Below are 6592 nucleotides of genomic sequence, written 5' to 3' on the forward strand. Positions count from 1 at the left end.
TTTAGATAAATGGGAATGGTGTGGAGACAACAATAAACATGTGAAATGAAACTCAGTATTTAAAAAAACAAAGATGCAGAAAACCATACAAAACAAATGTAGAGCTTAGTGAATTATATGAACAATATCATTGTAACCACCATCCAGGCTAAAAACAATAGCCATTCCAGAAGCTCTTCCAAATGCCCCCTCACTCCATCCAAATATAACCACTATCTTAAATTTTAGAGTAATTATTATTATTATTATTATTATTATTTCATCACCCAAGGGTGAGTCACTAGACACTATATAATAATCTTAATTTTTAAAAAACTTGATTCTTCTTCTTTAATTAAAATTTGTTAATGTTGACACTACTGCAGATATCCCCATTCCATCTCTCCGTGGCCATCATAACACTATTGTCCCTGTTCATGGAGTATGAATATATGTTCCTTTTTTTAAATTGTTTTATTGCTTAAAGTATTACAAAGAGTATTATATATGTCTCCTTTTTTTTCTCTCCTTGACCTTCCCCTAGTCTCCCATAACCCCCAGTGTCTTGTGTACATTGGTTATGCTTATATGCATGCATACAAGTCCTTTGGTTGATCTCTTACCCCCCTACCTCCCGCCCCCGAACCCTCCCCGGCCTTCCCGCTGTAGTTCGATAATCTGTTCGATGTTGCTCTGCCTCTGTATCTATTTTTGTTCATCAGTTTATAATGGTCTTAATTATCCATAAGTGAGTGAGACCATGTGGTATTTTCCTTTCATTGACTGGTTTATTTCATTTAGCATAATGCTCTCCAGTGTTCTTTAGCTAATCTCTTCACCTTCTTTATCCAGTCACCTCCAACCCCTCCCTTCAGGCACCTGCCAGTTTGTTCCATGTATCCATGCCTCTGGTTCCATTTTGTTTTTCAGTTTATTTTGTTCATTTAATTCCACATATTAGTGAGATCATATGGTATCTGTCCTTCTTTGACTGGCTTATTTCACTTACTTTACTCTATAGGCTCTCCCTCCATCCATTTATATGCTCCACTATATATGTGCCAAAGAATTCATGCTGTTTTGCCTGCAAAGTTCTGCATTGTCTGCATGTTGCTGACTGCATACTCATAGTACATTTCAACATGTTCCTCTGCATATCCTGGTAGATTCAGGTCATGATCTGTCTCCAGTTTTCTTTTTTTTTCTTGTTAGCATCCCCTAATTTCAAACTGATCATATTCTATCATCTTGCTTTAATTTATGGACTGGAATGATTTTTTAATTTATTTTAATTTTTTATTTATCTTTATTGTTGAAAGTATTAGAGATGTCCCCCTTTTTCCCCAATGACCCCCCTTCACCCTATACCCCCCAAGCCTTCACCACACTATTGTCTCTGTCCATGGCCTATACCTATCCTATATAATAAAAGCATAATATGCTAATTAGACCAGATGTCCTTCCAGACGACCTTCTGGATGAACCCGGGGCTGTGAGGTCTGAGTCAGAGGCGGCCGCCACAGTGGGCAGGGGCCGAGGCAGAGGTGGCTACCACAGTGACAGGGGCCAAGCCCTTTGCACGAATTTTGTGCATTGGGCCTCTAGTATGCATATAAAATCCCTGGTTAATCTCTTCCCCTCCACCCCACCCACCTTCCCTCTGAGATTCATCAGTCTGTTCTATGCTTCTGTGCCTCTGGATCTATTTTGTCCATCAGCTTATTTGCTTCATTAGATTCCACATATGAGTGTAATGATTTTTTATACAATTCACATATAAAATTAATCATTTTAAAGTATGGCATTCAGTGATTTTTTAGTATATTCACAAAGCTTTGCAATCATCACCACAATTTGTTGTTGTTATTGCCCTTTGGTACAATTTATGAACTAATTCTGCAGTCTGTGTTCTTTGTTATGTATAGTCACTGCAGTCTCTGCTAGGTTAGCATATGATCAGTTAATGAGTAGACAAAAATTTCCTTAAATGCCTGGAACCAGTTAGTATCTCAGTATTTACCAGGAGGCTCTTTGTGCCTGTTGGGGAATTCTTTCAACACTCAGCCAAGTAGTTTGCAACTACACCTTAACCTTCATTTCTTCCTTGTCAAATAATGAATGCCAGTCTGCAATGACAGTTTAGGGACTTTTCATGTCTTTACTGAGTGTGCACAGCCCTACAAATGAGTGTGTCCTTCTAGATGTTCAGGAATATGTTGGGAGCTTTTCAAAGTCCCTACTGACATCCCACTCCATAAATTTTCCTTTTTGGCTTTTGTATTCGTGAATCATTTGGCCCATTTTACTACCTCAGTCAGAATAAAAGTTAAACAGTTGTCCCCAAACATTTTCAACAAACACCCTCAGGGGAGAGGCTTTTTGCACTAGATGAACTCTGTGTCAGATTTTCACCAGGCAATAATGATTTTTTGTTCTCTTGGGGGCAATATTAGCTCTATTATGAATACATGACTTACAATATTCCAAAATTATTTGTTTGCTTTTTCCATATAACACAAATAGTAATATCAGCATAACATTACAATTACTGCCTCCACCAATCTATAATAATAAAAGGGTAATATGCTAATTATACTGGCTGTCTTCCTGATGTCATTCCAGACATCCTTCCTGATGAAGCTGGGCCAGAGGGAAAACAGTGTCCCAGGTGCCTGCAGGTGGCTGGAGGAGGGAAGCAGCCCAGGTCCTGGGTGCCTGCCAGCGGCTGGAGGAGGGAAGCCCAGGTCCGGGTGCTAGAGGGAAGCCGGTGCCAGCAGCCAGGGGAAGGAAGGCCTACTCTTGCACAAGTTTTTGTGCATCAGGCCTCTAGTATTATTGAATAGTTTAAACATTTTGGATGTACTAACTAACCCCTTCCTTCTCCCATGTTTTTAATGGTTGTACTATATCTACAATGACTCATCATATAGCCATTCCATATTCTCTCCCTTTTAACTCTCACTTAGACTTAATTCTTGGAGTATCTATATATTTAATGCTCACAACACATCCTTATGTTGTTATATTTCTAGACATATAGAGAGATCTTTTGGCTATCTAAAGATAATTCTCCATTATTTCCTCAAGATGTGCTTATATCAATATTATTTTAGTTCCTAGATGTTAATAATTTTTCTGTGCCCTCTATACTAGAAAGTTGGTGTTCCTGGATATAAATTTCTTGGCTCACATTTTCTTTCCTTGAGTATCTTAAAAATATTACTCAATTCTGTTGTGGCTTAAAATTTTGTTGTTAAAAAGTCAGATTACATCTGATTCAATTTTTTATTATAAGCCTTGCTCTCTTTATCAAAGATGTCTAAAAAATTATTTTACTTTAAAGTTCAGTGATTTTACTGGAACCTATTCCTAGTGTTTGTCGCTCTGGGTCAATATTCTTAGGTACACAGTGAGTGTGTTCTTCCTTCCTTCCTTCCTTCCTTCCTTCCTTCCTTCCTTCCTTCCTTCCTTCCTTTCTTTCTTTCTTTCTTTCTTTCTTTCTTTCTTTCTTTCTTTCTTTCTTTCTTTCTTTCTTTCTTTTCTTTTGTTCTTATCCTCACCCGAGAATATTTTTCCATTGATTTTTAGAGAGAGTGGAAAAGAGAGGGAAAGACAGAGAAACATTAATGTGAGAGAAACACATTGATTGGCTGCCTCCTGCAAGAGCCCTGACCAGGACCCAGACCTGGGAGGAACCTGCAACCAAGGTATGTGCCTTTGACCAGAATCTAACCTGGGACCCTTTGGTCTGCAGGCTGACTCTCTATCCACTGAGCCAAACCGGCTAGGGCATGTCTTTTCAATGTGTGTGTGTGTGTGTGTGTGTGTGTGTGTGTTCTGTTCCCTTACTTGGTTTTCTTCAGGTATGTTGGATCTTCCTTTCTTGCCTTCCATATGTACTATTTTCACTAAAGTTATTTCATCTCTTCATTTATTTTTTTTTTAATTTGCTTAGAGGGTAGATCTTATATTAAGTGTTTTTATCACAAAGTATAATAAATAAAGATGGTGATAGGAAACTTTTTATAATGTTTACAACTGCCGAGGTAACAATAAAATTAAAATAACATTTTTCTTTTAATCTTCTCTTTCTCTTAAGGCATTATTTGTTGTGTTTATTCACCCTTGTATTTCATTTAGTTTATTCTTCATTTCTAAAATACATTTTTCTGCTATCTCTAATTCTTTTGTGAGTTGGGACCCTTATTCATGAGTTTTTCTAAATCTGATTTATATTATTATTTCATATCTTCTATCATATTCATAATACATTTTGATTTTTTTAAATGCATAACAATTTTTATCTGTCTTTAAGCTATGTCTTCTGCTGTGTTTTCATGGTATAAAGAATATTATTTTGCTCCTTATTATCTTTTTCTTTAGTAACTTTAAATGAGATTTTGCCTTAATACATTCCTGTAGCTCATTTTAATGTGAATTTAGTTTGACTCAAATTTTAGAAAGAGGCATAAAGCAGATAGACTTTCTAACGTCACAGGGCCCTCTACTCTGTTGTTTTTGTGTAGTATTAATCAATATGGCTGTTCTCTTTCTGAGATTTCTTATTTCTGTTTCCCTCCTCAATATTTATTGAATGTTCTATTTCCACCATCTCTATTGTCCCTAAAATGCTCAACTACCAAGAGACTCTCTTCAATATGAGGCTCCATCATGGTAAGGGAGTCCTAGGGGGTCAATTTTAATATGTTATATGAATAAACAGCTCTAGCCCTTTCAGATCTTCTTAGCACCAGCTCTTATAATTTGTTTTTATTTAATTTAAAATATTTTATTTAATATTTTGTATACAGTTTTTCATGTATCTCAATAATCATATTATCATTTTCATTGGTTGCAAGCAATACCATAAAAGTACCATAATTTTATAACTATCTCTCTAGTAATGGCTGTTTGGGGATATATCCAGTATTCTATGATAATATATAACATGTAATAGTTTCCTTCTGAATTATATCCTTAAGACAAATACCCTGGAGTGAGACTATTTAGTAAAAAGGTATGAATATTTCTATGCCTCTCACTAAAAACTACAAGATTGTTCATCAATTTGACTGAGGTAATTTGTAATGCCACTAGGAATGTATAAATGTTTCAGTTTCTTCAAATAGTCTCATCACTAGTTTTAATAATGTTCCTTTACTGTTGCTAATTTTAGAAGTATAGTATAATGTAACATTTCATCATTGTTTTAATTTGCACTTCTTTTACTGTTGGCAAGACTGCACACTGTTTTCTATGTTAATTTACTAATGGTGTTTCATCTTTTATAATGATTCTTAATATTATTTTAGCAATGTCCACAGTGAACTTAATGCAATTTTTTTAAAAACTCAATATATTTTGGAAATGTCACTATATGCATTAAATATAATTGTGTATTTTGTTGCTTAACTTTTATCTTGGTTTTATGTTTTAGTTGTATTAACATTTTGTGCAATCACACTGCCTATCTTCCCCTTTGTAATTTATTTCCTCTTTTAATCAAACATTATCTCCCTCATACCTGAATAAGTGCTCTATTTTCTCCCTTTATTCCCCAATAATTAATTTTTTCTAAATACTTGACACTTTAATTTCTGTTATTGATTGTTATATATTATTATATGAGATGTAGGTTTGTTAATTTTCCCCATGGTGATGCCATTACCTAAATAGCATTTATAAAAATGAAACCCTTCCCTGTTGATTTGTTAAATTTAGTTGGATGTGTTTTGAACCCTTTTATATGTTTATTAAAGCCTATATTCATATTGGCTAGAGGGTAGCTAATTTTATTCAAACAGTCTGTGTTTACAATGCTGCTGTTTGAGAAACAAAGTCAATGCTGCAGCATCATATCAACAAATGTTATAATGGAAAGTCCTCAAAAGTAGCCTTCATCTTTTCCTTCCCTTCCTTCCCTTCCTTCTATAGAGAGAGTGCCATTTACTCCTTGTCTCTATTCCAACGGAAGACATCCAAGTTGCCAGCTGAAGAAAAGTATCTGGCTCTTTTATGCTTTATGGATGGAGAACATGGAGAACCAACGTATGTACCCAAAAGCCTTTTCTAGAAATCTCCTTCCCTTGTGCTTTCATTACTCTCCAGCATCTAATTCTTCTCTGACAGAAGTAAAGAAATGGTACTGACATATATCTGAGATTTTGCTGCATGTGAATTCCTCTAGTATTTTTATGGTTTCCCGTCTTACATTTAAGTCCTTTATCCATTTTGAGTTTATTTTTGTGTATGGTGTAAGTTGCTGGTCTAGTTTCATTTTTTTTGCATGTATCTGTCCAATTTTTCCAACACCATTTATTTTTTTCAGTCATTCAATAACTATTTTTTGAGTACCTATTCTTTTTCCTTTTTTATTACTTAAAATATTACAAAGTGCCCTAACCGGTTTGGCTCAGTGGATAGAGCGTCGGCCTGCGGGCTGAAGGGTCCCTGGTTCAATTGTGGCAGGGAGCGTATACCTTGGTTGTGGGCACCTCTCCAGTTGTGGTTGTGCAGGAGGCAGCTGATCAATGTTTCTCTACCCCGCTCAACCCTCCCCAGCCTTCCTGCTGTAATTTGTCAGTCTGTTTGATGCTGTTCTGCCTCTGTATCT

This window comes from Myotis davidii, unplaced genomic scaffold (genome assembly GCF_000327345.1).
Source record: "Myotis davidii unplaced genomic scaffold, ASM32734v1 scaffold1753, whole genome shotgun sequence".
In the NCBI taxonomy this organism is placed as follows: domain Eukaryota; kingdom Metazoa; phylum Chordata; class Mammalia; order Chiroptera; family Vespertilionidae; genus Myotis; species Myotis davidii.